General features: G+C 31.7%; 1 protein-coding gene across 4 annotated transcripts in view; it reads left to right on the top strand.

Moving 5' to 3' along the window:
* The window catches only part of LOC129806426 (uncharacterized), a 100,259-nt gene that overhangs the window by 23,506 nt on the left and 59,415 nt on the right, over positions 1-17,338 (top strand). For 2 of the 4 annotated variants that reach the window (XM_055855013.1, XM_055855015.1), the window contains exon 2: positions 7,669-7,832. The gene's annotated coding sequence lies outside the window, so the exon portion shown is untranslated. Of the gene's footprint in view, positions 1-7,668; positions 7,833-11,915; positions 12,617-17,338 lie in introns of those variants that run through there. The other 2 variants (XM_055855010.1, XM_055855014.1) reach the window with 2 other exon arrangements.

The raw sequence follows: 17,338 nt of genomic DNA, 5'->3' as shown, positions 1-17,338 counted from the left end.
TCTAGGCAAGACTTAAAAAAATGTTTCTTCTCTTGGGGTGAAATCTTTCACTTGCAATCAAAAGAGAGTTAAAAAAAAAAATATTCTTTTCTCATTTTGAAAATTATTTTAGCAGTTTATTTCAATCCGATGTGTTTTGATGTAATCCACATGGACCCTTCGCTGGACCAAAAAATCGCCATATTAAATTTTACAAACATTAAGTTAGACCACTATAAATGGTTTATTTGTGCGAACATTTCTTTCCATATAATGTCAATGACTTTTAGACATTTCTTTTAGAGAATTTTCAATGTCAAATATTAAAGGAATATAAAATTGATTTTTTTTTCCATTTTTGAAGTCATCTACAAGATTAAAAAGTATTAAATTTACAACATTTACGTAGAAGTATTTTATAAATTATCAAAATATTACCTTCTTCAGTCAGTATTTCACTGGGAAATCTCAGCTAAATGATATTATCTTACAATATTACACGAATAATTGACTATTTTTTGCGCACATAAACAAAAACATGAAACATTCTGACCTCAAAACTCGGAAAATCCATTCGGTATCTTTTTACCTTTATGGACGATAGGGTCATATATGACCCATGAAAATTATAAAGCTTTTCTGAAAATACCAATGAACTATAATTTTTACTTTGTTGAGAAATATTATGTATAGTTATTATAGTTTCTAGTCCCAAGAGGTTTCTGCTTAAAAAAATTAGAAATATTAAAAATAATAAAATTCAAGTACCAACGTGAAAATTTGAAAATTCGTCATTTTTGAGCTTAAATATTTTTTATATAGCAAATAGCTGGAGATTTGCAAAAAATATCCTAGATTCCTACATCTTTCTACTTCGTGATTATGTACAAACATTAGAAAGTAATAACTTCAGGTAGTCAGGAAAAATTATTTTCTCTATGGGTCACGGGTGACCCAGTCGTCCTTAAATGGTTAAGGATTTACCAAGTACTGTACCTATCTCTTCAGATCGAGCATTTTGCAAAGCTGAGACACTTTATCACTATTTTTATTTAAATGATGACGTCAGTTTGTTGGTTTTTTTTTCTCTTAGTTTAGTTAATCAAGGTGAAAATAGAGAAATAAAAACACTAATGGGCAATTGTCTTTTTCTACTACATATTGGAAAAAGCTTTTCATAGTATAATTAATTGATTTCTTAATTGATACAAGAATTTTGTCGTTTTTATTGGTGGGAGTTCTTAAATATAAACTGAACATATATAGAAAAGGAGAAAAAGCATTTGGAAAGATTAAGAAGCAGTCTTGTTTGTCGTGTTTTTTTGTGCTATTCTTGCTGCAAAATTCTCGCAATTCTAATTTTATTTTGTCACCATCCAAACGAGTCAAGCAAGAATTTTATTGTTATTCCACCAGAATGAATATAATGTTTAAATTTACCTGCAAGGAAAAACATCTTATACTGAGACTTTTATTCTCGGCTAGGCTCTCATATGTGGAATATTGAGAAAATGTACTAAAAAAAAAAAAACGACACGAGAAGTACCAAGAGACGGAGGAAAAAATGGTCGATTTTAAAAGTCTAATTTGCGTTCTTTTGGTCTGTTCTCTTAAGAGTTTACGATGGTGGAGTGAGGAATGAATGAAAAGTAGAAGAAATAAGAGAGACAAACAATGAATAAGATTATTTTGACTGAAATCACGTTCCGTAACACGTAAACTTCTTGTACAAATTTTTACACACATTCTTCTATAAAGCTTGCATTACATTGCATACCATTATACTATGCTGTTAAAATCGCTATTAACACTTTAAATTGGATTGATGGATAGTTTTGAAAGAAAATAACATACGTTAATTAACCATTCACATAAACTTTTTCATTGATTTCTACTTTGATGGTTGGCAATTTAGTGGTTGAAACAAAAAAAAGCGAATGAAGAAATTATTAGAAACATCGAAAAGGAAATTGTTTACCTTTTCTTCATGTTCTTCCTTCAGCCACAACATTTATGTACATAAATTTCTTTATATAAAATTTTCTTTAAAAGCCCATTGATTTATTTGCAATTCAATGAATTTGATTTAGAATTTGAAATTTTATTGCACGATCTTATTTATGGAGCATACAGAATTGTACAAGTCGCTACAAGAGGATTCACTTTGTTCATTTGCGTGGATACGATATTTTTTTTCTGGCTATTTTTTTTCTGTGAAGATTTTTAAGAGAATTCAAAAATCTTAAATGGAAATACTTAAGGTCTCCATATAGTGGAATATTCTGAATAAATTCTTTGTTTAGTTTTGCATAGTATTCGCACGACATAAATATTTAATTTAGGCGGCTAAAACGTATTTGCTATTCACGGATATTTTATTTGCAAAAATATCTGAAGTATCAATTAATCTTATTGTTTTGCACTTAGGGAAATGTCAGAAAACTCTAACGAGGTAATATAAATGTTTGAAAAAGAAGTTACTGAAAGAATTCTTTGAGATTTGCTTTTAAAATCTGTTTTATTTTAAGAAAACCTATTAATTTTTCATCTCTGCAAACATTTAGTATCTTGGTTTAAGCACTTATTAAGTACTTAATAAGCTCTTAACTCAATAACTTAATTGTGGCGAATAGCGAAATTAACACTAAACATACAAAAACCCGGTCAAATTGACCGGCTTAAAACTTTTTAAAATTAACACATATTTGCACTGTACAATGTCTCTATCAAACTTTATGAATTTCTTAAAATATTCTTGTAAAATTTTAATTTTTTACTCTGCCAAGAAAAATTTGTTAAGTATTCTACCCTACCGCGATCTGTCATTTGACGGAGCGTGCTAGGAAATGCGACCAAAAACGGTTGGTAGGTTTAGTGTTAATGTTGCATAATTCTGTTTTAACACTAAGTACTTATTTAAGGCCTAATTAAGTGGTTTGTATTAGGAACATGAAAGATTTGTATATAGGTCGGCTTAAACGTTTATCGGTTCCGCTGCATTCAGACCACTTATTTGGGCCCATTATGCATTCCCTATTACTCCATTTTCTCTCATCCAGTTCTACGTCTCGGCTTCAGTGTACCTGAGGTACACTCACAGTGCCGTTTCTATATTGCAGTAGACCAGCCACCAGCCTAGTGTTCGCAGCACCGGGTACCCGGTTCCTGAATACCCAGGTACCCGCTAGGTTTTTTCACGGGTTTAGGAACCGGTTCCTAGCCATAGAACCGGTTCTAGAACCGTCTTTTTTTTTGAATAATTCAACTGAATTTTACATCAAAACTGCCAAGAGTGCGCTTAAAATTACACACAGCTCCATCATAAAATGGCCAAGATTCAGCGTAAAACACGCACAGCTCAATCATAAAACGGTTTGTGAATGTTTTCAGCACAATTTTAGCTGTATTATAAGCGAAATCTTGACCGTTTTGTGATTCTGCTGTTCGTGTTTTTGAGCGCAATCTCTGCCGTTTTATGATTGAGCTGTGCGTGTTTTTAAGTGCAATTTTAACCGTTTTATGATTGAGCTGTGCGTATTTTAAGCGCAACTTTAACCGTTTTGTGATTTAGCTGTGCGTGTTTTTAAGCGCATCTTGGCCGTTTTATGATTCAGCTGTCCATGTTTTTAGCACATTGTAATGAAAAGTTGCTAAAAAAAATAAATTTCACTATTCGTCTCGTTTTCTACGTTCCAAAATCAATGCAGGATTTTCTAATCATCTTTCCAAAACAAAATTAAAACATACATAAAAGTATCCATTTCAGAAAGCTCTATTTCTAATTCTTGTTATAGTAATAAAATAAATTTGAAAAAAATGTTTAAAAGAGAATGTAAAAAACTTTATAATAAAATATTTTTTAACCTTAGATATCTCGCAGAAACAATGTTAAATTATTATAACTCAAAAAACCATATTTTATTCTGTTTCTTGGAAAAGTCTAAAAAACGTGAAGTAAGACGATCTTTGGTTAAATTGAAGAAAATAAAAAATTGAAGAATAATATTCAGACTAAAGATTTCTAACTGGGAGCATGTAAGAAATAAAAAACCATTTTTTTTTTTAATTTTTCACCCCGTTCTGCCCAAATTCTCAACATTTTCATAAAGAAATGGGAAAGAAGCACGAGAATTGTCTGTCCAGAACAATTCTGGGGATAGTCACTATGTCATGGACTCAGAATTCGAGCAATTCTGGAATGTTGTCTTATGTTCAGAAACCCTAAAATAGCTTTTTGTTTAAAATTCCAACTCAGTTTTAGTCCTACACTGTGAGACAAATCCGAAAAAGTTAAAACAACATTCCGGAAATCTTAATTTTACCCTGCAATATTGATCCGAAATCGGTGTAAATATTACCCTTTTTAGGTGTATTAGGAGTTAAAGTTACCCTTTTTCTTGTTAATTTTACCCTTAAAATATGTAAAGTTAACAATAAAAAATGTTGATATATTTTTACACCTAAAAAGTGTTAAAGTTATGAAGAAAAAAAGTTAATCGCACCCTCTTTTTTCCTCAGTGTATTTTCACTTTTTGTCAAAAAAAATGTTTTAATTAGGAACTTAATAAGTACTTATTAAAGACTTATTTTATGCATTTGGACAAAGTTTTTGTTTAAGAGCATGGACTATGGTTTTAAATTATAGCATTGCGCTAATAACGGTTTACCTTGTGTTAGCTGGGATATTATAAGATTTCATCACGCTTAATAATTGCATGCTTACACAATTTTGTGTGTAATTATTGTGTATAAAAGGTACACAAAAATTAAAGTTTGTGTAATAACAAAACCATAATTCTGCTAAAGTCTTGTACAATTCTAAACTCTTTTTTTACTGTGTATGTGCTATTTTTAATTGAAGACTAGGTTTTACACTTATACAGTGTTAATAATTAGAGAAATAGTGATAGTTGAGGAAAGCCATTAAAGCTAAAGTGTAAATGTCTTATCAATTCATTCTGCATTTTAATGCATCTTAATTGCAGAGTAACTTAAAAAAAAACTTATACCTAAAGTATGGATTTTAGTACCGACATTTCAGGCATGGGAATACTAGAAATGGCCATAGGGACAATGGATGAAAATTTGATTTTACAACATTTCACAACATCTGGCATTTGTCCAGGCAAGAAATTGCTCGTACATGTTAGTAAAAGTTATGGGTAGAAATTATTCAAATGACCCAACTACATGTTTGTCACTTTGTAGGTTGAACTCTTACTTTCCATATGAGTTGAAACTTGTCTTTGAGCGATATGTATGTTATATGTGCGCAGGCAATCCCCAGGAATCTTCATTGTACATTGAGTTATTCATAAAGGCAGGATTCTTGCTTGTTGGCGTCAAAACAGACTTGGGATTTTCCTAGATCAGAGATAAGCATTAGTGTAAAATTTTTGCCTGATACTTTATTAGGGGAGATTAAGGGCATTTAATGAGATATCCTTTAAATAGTTTTTTTTTACCTGGCGAGGTAATTTAGTTTAAAATTTGAAAACCTTAGTAAAATCTTGCAAATTACAGAACTTACTATATCTTCAGGTTCATTATTTTATTGGTCACAAAATTTTAACTAGCAAAAAAGAATACTCTGAGGATTTTTACTATTTTTATGCAAATAAAAATTGAAAAATGTCATAAAATCTTGTATTTTTATTATTAGAGTAAGTTAAATGTGAATTTGAAAACTAGTCATTAGAGGTTTCAAACGCTTTCAAGGCCAATAGTTATAAGTTGCTTAAAGATATAGCATTATTTGATCAAACACTTTTAGGTTATGTTAAACCTAACCTAATTATTCAATATATTTTGTATGCAAAAATCTTAGAAATGAAAAATTTTCAAGCGAACCTCAAGTAATTGCAAACTTTTATATCATTGAGCCTAATTATTTTATACGGTGCAAGTTTATTGATGTTTTTAGAGAAAATTTGAGGTTATAAATGATGTAACTTCAAAAGAAAACTTCACAGAATCACAAAAAAAATCGAAGTATTATAGTATTCAATTGTCTTTTTAATTAAAAATTCCATAATCTTTTCTTTTCACAATTTAATTACTAATCTAAGTATTATTTTGAGGAAGTCTGTATGTTTATGGGGTTAGGAATTGAATATTTAAAAATTTGAGATGTTTTATGTCAGTTTTCTGTTTTGTCTCTATTGATCGAAACTTCTTCAATGTGACAGATTAATGCCCAACGCACAATTAATTTTGTTTGTAAACATTCCTAGCAACTTCCATAAGAAACAGAGAAAATGACAATTACTGTGTCAAGCATGAATATCACGCATGCAATATATTTTTTAAATTCTTCTTGCAAGTCACTCTTTGATTGTTTTATAACAATTTTTGCATTTTTAACTTCTCAAATAATCAAAAAATTCGGTTTAATAATCTTTTTATCGAAAATTGAAATATTTAATTGATTTATAATCAAGTTTTTAAGGAGGTGTCTCACATTCCACACTGCTTTGTCCAACTTTCCAAACTGTCTCGCTTTAGGCAAATTACTCTATCTGGATTTAGTTAGCTTGAACAATAAATAGATAATCAATTAATTAGCAATTAAATCTTAAAACAAACTTTATATGTCCCATACTGCCCCATCTTGCCCGATAAGTCAAGTAATCTCATTTTATTGCATAACATACTTTCAAAATTCTCTAAATAAGAATGTTTCCATTTTTTTGCTTGTATTTATGCTAAATTGTACCTAAAAACCATTAATAAATCAATCCAATTTTACTGACCAATTTTTATTTTTTACTGACCACTTTTAATTTTTTACTGACCAATTTTTATTTTTTACCGCTCGTTTTTAATTTTTTTCTGGCCGATTTTTATTTTTTTACTGCTTATTTTTAATCTTTTGCTGACCTCTTTTAATTTTTTTCTGACCAATTTTTATTTTTTACTGCTTCTTTTTAATTTTTTGTTGACCACTTTTTAATATTTCACTGATCAATACGAATATTTCTACTGATCATTTTTAATTTTTTGCTGACCACTTTTTATTTTTTACTGCTCATTTTTAATTTTTTACTGCTTCTTTTAATTTTTTTTGCTGCTCATTTTTAATTTTTTGCTGATTAATTTTTTTTTACTGACCACTTTTAATTTTTTACTGACCTATTTTTATTTTTTACCGCTCGTTTTTAATTTTTTACTGGGCGATTTTTATTTTTTACCGCTCGTTTTTAATTTTTTACTGGGCGATTTTTATTTTTTACTGCTTCTTTTTAATCTTTTGCTGACCACTTTTTATTTTTTACTGCTCATTTTTAATTTTTTACTGCTTTTTTTAAATTTTTTTTGGTGCTCATTTTTAATTTTTTGCTGATCTACTCGAATATTTTTACTGCCCATTTTTAATTTTTTACTGATGAATTTTTATTTTTTTACTGATCAACTCGAATATATCTACTGATCAATTCGAAGTTTTTACTAATCAAATTTAACTTTTTACTGACAAAATTTTACTTTTTACTGACAAAATTGAAAATTTTTGCTGATTATTTCGAATTATTTGCTGATCAAATTTGATTTTCTGCTGACCACTTTTAACTTTTTACTGACCATTTGTTTTTTGCCATTAAAAATCATTACGCATTATAATTCATAGTAGCTTTACAAACGAATATGTTTCTCCCGTGTCATTTTATTTTCGTTTCTCATCTTTTTCTATAGTGAATCTTCCTGCGAGTGTTATCTCTGATAATAGCTCGAGTGATTTTGGGTGGCAGGGCCCAGAGAAGCACAACAAATGGTCACCAGATGTGGACTGTGGTGTTGTTTTTTATCTAAAGTGACGTCACCAAGTGAAGCAAACAGCACAATTTCTGGATGATACAGTAAGTTAGAAATATTATAAGTAAAATTCAGAGTGGGAGAGACACTTCAGTGAGTGCCCGTATGCTCAAAATAGAGCAAATCCTCACAACGAAATTGATACTATGCACAATATTCATCTCTTATCTCTCAGCTGTTAAATCCACGCTTTTGTACAGTAGATATTTGAGTACTTATTCGGGGAGAGCTCTTATCGCATTAAATGGAGAAGTTCAATACTTTGCTTTACACATCGTTATTTCTCGCCTTCGAGTGATGTTATATTACTTTTTTTTTCTTAAGGGAAAAATACTTGCCGGTATCTCTATCATGCACATTGATCACTCTGTTATTCCCTCGTTTACCACAAAGTTTTTTTTTTTTACAAGTAATAGCCTCATCATTTAATCAGTGGAGAAATATCGATAGAGTAGCGAGAAATGCGATCAACTTTGGCCGCCTCATTGAGAAATGAAAGAGTTAACAATTTAGGATCTTCATTCTTGGCTTTAAGCCTCAGGGAATTTCCATGGATTGCACTTTGATTCATATCCTCTCTATTTTCGTGTAGTACATTACATATCTCGAGAAGTTCTCTAGAAAATATATATAAATATTCCAATTAAGGGATTTCATTCTTTTGAGATCATGAAATAATCACTCTATCTCTCTCTCTCTCTGGAAAATAATATTTTCTATGTGGAGTTTATTTCTTCTGATTATTCGCTTTTAATCTTCGGCATGAGTATAAAGTAGGGGTTTCTGTAAAGATTCGTAATACAGTGGGACCTCGATAGAGTCAACTAATTATATCCAGGCCTGTTGACTCTATTGGAGTTCGAAAAAATCAATTGGAATGCTATATAATCAAAGGCATTATTTATGCTCTTGAATAAGAGTTTCGTTCAAGTGCATAAAATAAGTCCTTAGTAAGTACAGTGGGACCTCGATAGAGTCAACTAATTATTTCCAGGCCTGTTGACTCTATTGGATTTATTGACTCTATCGGAGTCTGAAAAAGTCAATTAAAATGTGAAATTTTGGGGTCCCGGTCAAAATCCCGAACGCCAAAATCCCGAAAGCCAAAATCCCGAACGCCAAAATCCCGAAAGCCAAAATCCCGAATGGGCCAAAATCCCGAAAGCCAAAATCCCGAATTCTTAAAAATGTCACAGCTACTCCCACGATTGTACCCGCGCTTGCTGGAGGCAAAGGGAAATCTTCTGTGTCTTGGGAAATTATTCTAAACATTTTCCTCCATATAATTTCATTCCTTTCAGGATTTAGAAAATTCGGGATTTTGGCTTTCGGGATTTTGGCTTTCGGGATTTTGGCCTTTTCGGGATTTTGGCGTTCGGGATTTTGGCTTTCGGGATTTTGGATTTCGGGATTTTGGCTGCCACCGGAAATTTTGATATAAAGGGGTATTATTTTATGTTTTTACTAGACAATTGATAAATTTAACACGATTGTCGAATATTATTTAATTAACCCATAAATCTTGATCTGGCCTAAAAAAACAAATATGTTTGGTAAGTTTTGGTAAACTAGTAAGTATCTTAAGTGAAAATTACTATTCATGTGATAATATTGAGGTTCATCCTCGATGTTAAGATAAGGAAATGGTGTCCTAAAGGTTGGGCCAATTTTGAGAAAAACTAAAAAAACATGGTTTTGGAGGAGATAGAAGGGGGTGGGGAGGGGAAAAAACGTCTAGAAATATTGTTTTTTTGATTGGGGGTCATCGAAAACTGGAAGTCGATATCTCTTACCGTTTAAGCTCCAGGTATATTTGGACTAAACTTTCGCCTGGACTACATCTAAAACACACCCGGAAATCATTGAAAAAGCTTGGGCGAATTTTAAGAAAAACTGAAAAAACATGATTTTTAGGGAATGTTAATTAATGGGGATGTAAAATTATTCAAAACTCGGTACTTTACCGGTTCATTACCGATGAAGACCAATGCAGCCGGGTTCGAAATTTCAATATCTTTCCAAAAAATCCAAATTCAACCAAATCGGTTAAAAAGTGAGCCCTTTAAAGTGATTGACTTTTTACCTTCAATAATTCAAAGTGGCGAATTTTCCGGTATGTTTGGACGAAGTGTTCGCTTGGACTAGCTTTAAAACATATCCGAAAATCATTGAAAAAGCTTGGGCCAATTTCGAAAAAAACCGAAAAACATGGTTTTGGCGGGGCTAGAGGGGGTGGAGAGGGGAAAAACGTCTAGAGATATTGTGTTTTATTGGGGGTCACCGAAGACTGGAAGTCGATATCTGTTACCGTTTGAGCTCCAGAACGGTGACAAGTTGAAAAAAAAGACGATTGTAACTGCTCTGTCTTTGAGTTCGAGCAGTAAAACAAACCTGTGCTCGTTAAAAGTTGTGTAATATCGGAAATTTTGTGTTGATAATTCTAATGGAAATTGCAGATAGCCGTGCTGGTAATATTAATCCCGCTTATTTACGGTGCCATGATGAATATATTTATTTGCGCCAAAAAAAAAAAACATAATAGAAAGAAAAACTCACATAAAAAGAAATTGTCTTCTTGATATCTTTGTCAGAAGACGGGTAGCTTTTCACTACACACCCTTTTACTTGAATCTTGCGGAAATACAAAAAAAAATTAAATGCAAATATCACTTCAAATGGAAAGTTCTTAAATCGCGCGCAATTCAACTGTGAGAGAGAGATAGAGATACAAATAATTCACTTGACAAACGCCTGGCGGCGCTGCGGTTGCAAAAAATCTCTGAAATGCAACAAAATATTTTCTTCTCTATTTTATCCTTATTAGCAGGTCGTGTCCCTTCTTGTAATACGTACTTTTGCATTCCTTATTAACCAAAATAGTGTTGTGCAAAAGGATTTTTCTCAAACCTATCCTGAATTGTGGGACAGCTCAAAAGAATATGAGTCTTCCACCTCAAAATTTCATCCCAATGTTTTTGTTGTAATATCGAAGTGTATTTACAATTAACCGAAATAGCTGTATTCAAATAAATTATTAAAAGGATTTTCTTGTAAAAATGACTTAACTTTAAGGAATTAAGCATTTTTAATTTTAAAAAACTTCTCATTTTCTCTAAGTAAATTTTCGCGGCACTTCGAAGAATCTCAACAGGCACCACCAAATTCACTTCGACTTTTATTTTAGCTCAGGCCTGCGAGTAAAAGAATGTCAGATTATTTTAATCAGCGTTCTTTTATTTTTTACGATTTTAACCCATTCCTTACCATGGTATTATACATCATACGCAAATTGAGTGATTTTAGATTAATTATCCCAGGGCAATTGATATTCGAATTTCTGTTGGGAATGGATTTTTGGTTACTTTAGTCCTTCAATTACTTGGGAAAAATAGTCCGACAAAGATGAAAATACATTTTGTTATTGTTTTCTTGCTTCGCGGAAGGTCATGAAAAATTTTTGCTCAAAATGACGGACGGAAAATTCGACATCCCGTTGAATTTATTAAAATTGGAGTTTTTCCTCTTTCCTGATTTGAATTCTGGTTGCCAATTTGTTTTCTTGGATAGTTACTCTATCTAAATCAATAGAGTTTGTAATGAATTAATGAACAGAATGTAAATTCAGTGACCGTTAAGACGTGTGTTTGACAGGAGCTCCCTGCGCCCCCATAATGGATAAATATATTTTCTCTTCAAAAAATCATTTTTAATCTGTAGGAAACTAATCCCAAAATAAGAACATTATATCTCAAGTATTTCTGGTACATTGACTGAATGGGTTAATACGGAAATCAATCTGCTTTTGCTTTGTGCCAATTGTAACTGTCATTAACGTATTTATGAATGTCAAAATTCAAATTTAAATTGACAGATCCACAACTGAATACAAATCATATTGAGAACGGTTTTGTCTGTATATTTTCATTGGACACGAGAATTTTGTTGAGATTTCTTCTGGTATCACGAGTTGGAGTACTGGGGTGCTAGACTGCCTGCTCCAATGATGGGTGTCTGGTGGTATGTGCGCACAAATACAAATCTCCGTGCCCCACCACAAATAGTGTTGTCCATTGCGAGATTCCTCCACACTGGTGGTGCAGTTTCTTTTTACAAACACGAGTCACTACATAGTCGTTATTGAGTGGTGTGCGATATGTAGTAAAATTGTGTAGTAATTCATTACAATCCCAAATGGCGGGAGGTATTGTGTTGTCCTGCTCTAACGTGCGGGAGGATATTGTGATTTGATGTACAAAGTGAGATGATGAAGTTTCGGGCGTGACAGAGACCACGGGATAGATACCCGGTCTATTGTGTATATTTTTCCGTTTGGATTCACAACTCGTCGCATTTTGTACGGAGCTCTTGAGTCTCTCAGTCTCTCAGTCAAGCACAGTCACTACTCCCAGGCAGTTGTGTTGTGTGTCCTCAGTTGGTGGAATCTTTTTAAAATTCTGTTGAAGTGAAATTTCTGTTTTTTTTTTTTAAATTTTTCCTTGAAGGCAGAGTTTTATCATACCAAGGAGGAGCATCTGATAGAATATACTTGGGAAGAACTATATACGGTTTTGTATATCACAGTGATATTGTGTGTTAGAGGTTCTTTTTTTCTGGACCAATTCGTGGACAAGAATTGTGCTAAAGAGTAGGATTTTTTTCTTTGCATTTACAACCATCATCTAGAGGTCTTTCGGTTGCAAACGAAAGGCACGGAAAAAAGGTTTTTTAGTGAGGAATTTGTTACACTCAGAGAAACAGTGCTAAACACTATTGCTCCTGAAAGTTAAGCCCAGAGGATTGCAACGAGTACTCCATAGACATCTTTCCGGTAAATTGCATCACATTTCTCTCCTATTTATGTTTTCCCTGATCAATATTTATTATCAATTAATGCTTTCGTACTGATTAATTTTCTTAAATCAACAAGTATATATACGAGGCGTTCGGAGCAAAAAAAACTCTAAGTCGTATGCATTTCCCTATTAAAATAGCGTTTTTTTGCTCTGAGCTCCTCATACGATCCTCTTTAACTACATATTTCCCTGTATTTCAGAGGTGTGCAAGAAACGTTAAAAACCAAATAAACGTCAAAATAAGTTTGTTCTGGTAGCGTTTTGACCATTGACATACATGTTTCATTTGACGTTTATTCGATTTCAACGGTTCTTGCACGCCTCTGTTGTATTTTATTCAACAATATTCATTGTGGGTATCTCCCTCGCCATTTCTCTCCAGTTAGTCTAGCCTGGGATGATCATGAAATGTACCAAAAGTTATGTGACGAAGACACTCGGTTAAAAAGCAAGAAAATAAAAGAAAAAAAAACTTCAAAAAAGCTCAAGATGTATATGTGATAAATTGTTAATTGAGTCAACGACAAACAGTTTAATTGGTGCAAACAAGAAATTGATTAATTAATTTTTTTCCGAGTGTTTTTTTTTATACTTCTATTGGTTGCCTCTGTTCATGAAGAAAAATTGAGAATGAGATATGACATTTTTCATTGGTCAACAATGACTATATTTTCAGGCAGTCATCAGTGTTTTTTTTTTTGTTGTATTTTCTTCTTATTTTTTCGTTACTGATCAAGAGAGTGAGGAAGAATATTTTTTTCGTAACTTGTTTATTCTTTTATTTATAATTTTGAATGTGTAAAAAAAAAGATGTAGATTGGAGGGAAGGGAGCAATGAGAGAATTCTTTCGAATAGAACAGCTTGAATTTTGTAAATATTTATACAAAGCGTTCGCGAAATTCTCAATTCCAAAAAATTTAATACATTACTCTTGAAATTATATAATTCTCTGATCAATTCCTGGATTCTTTGGAGACGTGATGAAAAACACGAAATTGTCAGAAGGAAGGGGCAACAGGGGATGGTGGGTCTAAATGGGGATAGAGCTTTGGATTGTATGTATTAAAATTGGTGTGAGAGATTAGTGATGTGCTGAGAATTAATGGAATTTTACACCAAAGTTTCTTCTACATTTTTTTTCTTACTTCATTTGCTTTTTTCTCTGCTTCTCACCTTCCACCAAGATTATTCTTTTCAGCGAGATGTGTACACACCAAGAACACTGAAAATTCTTCTAGATGGGTGTTGTTTTTTTTCTTGTGCAAAGGAACTCTCGACAAGATTTTTACATTTAAAAATGTGATTTTTATCACTGTGAGAAATTTCTATGTGCGATATTTTGCACTGAAATCCTCTTTAAACGGTCTGAGGCTTCGGTTTTGTGGAAAGGATAATTAAATTTTTCTGTTATGTCTGTTTGAATTTGGATTTTGACATTTCGGTCGCTCAGAATAAGTCACGAATATCTCGCAGTAGGCAAATTTTACAGGAGAGCGATTTGAAGCTGAGATTTTACATGCAAAGTATAAAATTTTATAAGAAGTATCCAAAAAGCGAATAAAACGATTTTTGTACAAAATCGAGTTGATCGAGTTATATTCTGAGTCGCCGATTTGGTGACAGACCAAAACTCTTTCTGGACTCTCTTTTTCAAAGATTTATTTATTTTAATTTGTTTATTAGGAATGGTTCAATTGCTTTTTTTTCGTTGAGTTAGTTTGTCTCAAAATCTTGATATTTTGTGATAAATCTTAATTTCAGAAACCTTCTTATGAAATTTATGTATTCTCGAACTTCTTTTTTTATGAAAATTCTCACAATTCAAGATTTTATCTTTGAGGAAAAATTAAGACTTGAATGTACAAACATAATTTAAAGAGTTTGTATACGTTTTGAAGGTTAAATAAAAATTACCAATCAAACGGTATGGTATAAAAAAAATAAACATTTGTAACATTTTTCTGAAGTTTCTCTTAAAAACAGTTTCATTTTTAAGTTTAAATTCGATTTTTCAAAAGAATTCTAAGCACATGTATTGCTTTAAAAAATAAGTTGTGTTTAGTTTAATTAGAAAAATCATTAAAATCATCCAGCTTAATCGTACATTTAATAATCATCCCTGAAAGAAGTGCACAAAAGTGATTATTCGACAATTATTCGTTGCTATTTATTGTTTTTTTTGCAAAATGTTTTATATTAATTACTAATTAGAACACGCGTCGCAAAAGATAATTCTTTAAAAACGACGAATAATTTTATTTTGAGGTAACAATCCAACTTTCATGATCGATACATTACTTCACTTACCTTACTGACTGTAATAAAATTAAAAAAAAACTTTTAAATTTGATGATTTTCGACTTAATGACAGGAATTTTCAAAGCTCCGTCTCTCAAAGATTTATTTTCAAAAATCTGAAACTTTGGAATATGCTCCTGACCTGTTATACTATTCGACAGAAAGAATTAAAATATTATTTCTTGAAGATCTTTATACTAAAAAAGTTAGATTTTACAAGCACGTAAAGTTGGATTGTACAAGTTTTATTTTAACCGAAAAGTATAAAATGCATGGGGTTAAACTACACTCAGAAAAAAATGAGGATGCCATTAACTTTTTTTCCTCATATTTTTAACACTTTAAACTTAAACACTTTAAACACTTCAATGCTGCAGGGTAAAATTAACATTTCCGGAATGTTATTTTAACTTTTTAGGATTTCTCTCAGTGTATTTATAAAAACGTAAAAAATTACACTGTTATCCCTTTAAGGTCAAGTGGACCACCGGTGTCTCAAAAACAAAAACCATTTTTCTGACTATTTAAGGAACCAAACAACTTTCTTTAGTCAGAAAAATTGTTTTCCTTTTTAAAGCACCGGTGTCCTACTCGTCCTTAAATAATTATACTAATTAGTAAGTACTGCACTGAAAGAAATCCGATAAAGTTGAGTTAAGGCAATTTAAGTTTGAATTTTGACGTTAAGTAATTGTTGTATTTGAATATCAAATTATAGAATTTAATTAAATTTTGCCAATATTTAGTCAAATAAAGCTAAAAAAGCGTTTTTCAGCTTTTTAGTGTTTAAGGATAAGTGGGACATCGGTGTCCAAAAAATAAAACATTTGACTATAGAAAAATAGTCAAAAATAATGTATTTTGTTTTTGAGATGCCAGTATCCAACTCATCCTTTAAGGTACAGTAGACTCTCTCAAATTCGGGCATTTGGGACCTAAATGTCACCCGAATTAGAGAGAAATTCTGGCGTCACACTGTTTGAAGTTCAACGATTTTTTAATCATTTGCATACTAATACTAAGTTTACATACTTTTATTTATGGTAAATTTAGTGAAAACTCCTTAATAATGTAAAATTACATCATGACTAAGACAAAAACCATGGCATATTTGAGTATATCTGTTTCATTTGATAATAATAACCAAACTAGAAAAATGACAACAAACGTTTTTTTAAATGTAACTGCTGCCCGAATTAAAAAGTAGCCCGATCCTTAAAGAGCCGAATTAGCGAGAGTCTACTGTATAACTTTTGTTTTGCAATGTTTTCAAAACTATCTACGAAAGTGATCGAGATGACTATAGATCTAGATTTTAATAATTCACTGAAATGTCAAAAACATGTTTACAAAACAAAATTTATTTTGCGAAGGGCATTAGTTTAGTATTAATCTGATACAGTAGAGTCTCTCAAATCTGAATCTCTCAAGTTCGAACGCCGTTTGGATTCAAAATGTCAATTATCAGGTTATGTTAGAAAGTTCGTATTCTAGGTGAATGAAAATCATATATATGTGCTTCTTCTTGAATGTTTACATACATTATTATCGTATAAAATGAAAATGAAGTATGTTACCACTAAAACTTGAGAGAAAGTAGGAGAATTTGATTCAAAGTACAATTTAATCTCGCACAAATTTCGTTAAGTTTTGAAAAAATCGTTCGAATTTGGGAGATGAGAAATGTCAAAAATACCCCACGAGTGTTCGAATTTAGGACACTTTACTGTATAACTGTATATTAATTTATGGTTAGGGTAAGTGTGCCAAATTTCGGCATAGTTGCATGCAAGCGCCAAAGTCTCAAGTTTGAAATGTAATATATTTAATAGAAATTGATTTTTTTTATTCATTCTACTTAAGAAGTGTTGCTTAGAACCTTATAGACAGTTTATCGTCTTTATTTATTCTAAAATAGATAGATAGATAGATAAATTTTATTCCCACTCTGTAACCTGGTTGCGTCTGCCGCCGCCTTACCATTACCGGCCTCCCCAGGTAAACGGCAGAAACCCTGGTTCAATAGGCCGTATATGCCACTCATACAATTGAGTAGTTTGCAGTACAATTATGCAATTAGTAAATAATTCAATAAATAAAAAAAATACAAAAAATTAAAAACCAGAAGCATGAGGCCATCATTTGGCACGAGGAGGGTACATGGAGGACGGACACATCACAAGGAAACAGAGCTGGGTTAAAGAGGCAAATCATTCTTAATACATTTTAAAATGAATAAAAATGTAGACATAGCTTTGCTGCCCTATTTCGGCCATCTTCATTCTCATAGTTCCTTGCCCTTTAGGAATAATTCCAATGCCTTTTTCACGTCATCTCGTTTGTTGAAGCTAAATTTTTTGTTATTCTTTTGCATTGTATTATAATCTCTATAGTATGT

The sequence above is a fragment of the Phlebotomus papatasi genome, chromosome 3 (genome assembly GCF_024763615.1).
Source record: "Phlebotomus papatasi isolate M1 chromosome 3, Ppap_2.1, whole genome shotgun sequence".
NCBI lineage: Eukaryota > Metazoa > Arthropoda > Insecta > Diptera > Psychodidae > Phlebotomus > Phlebotomus papatasi.
This window is presented reverse-complemented; position numbering and strand designations above follow the sequence as displayed.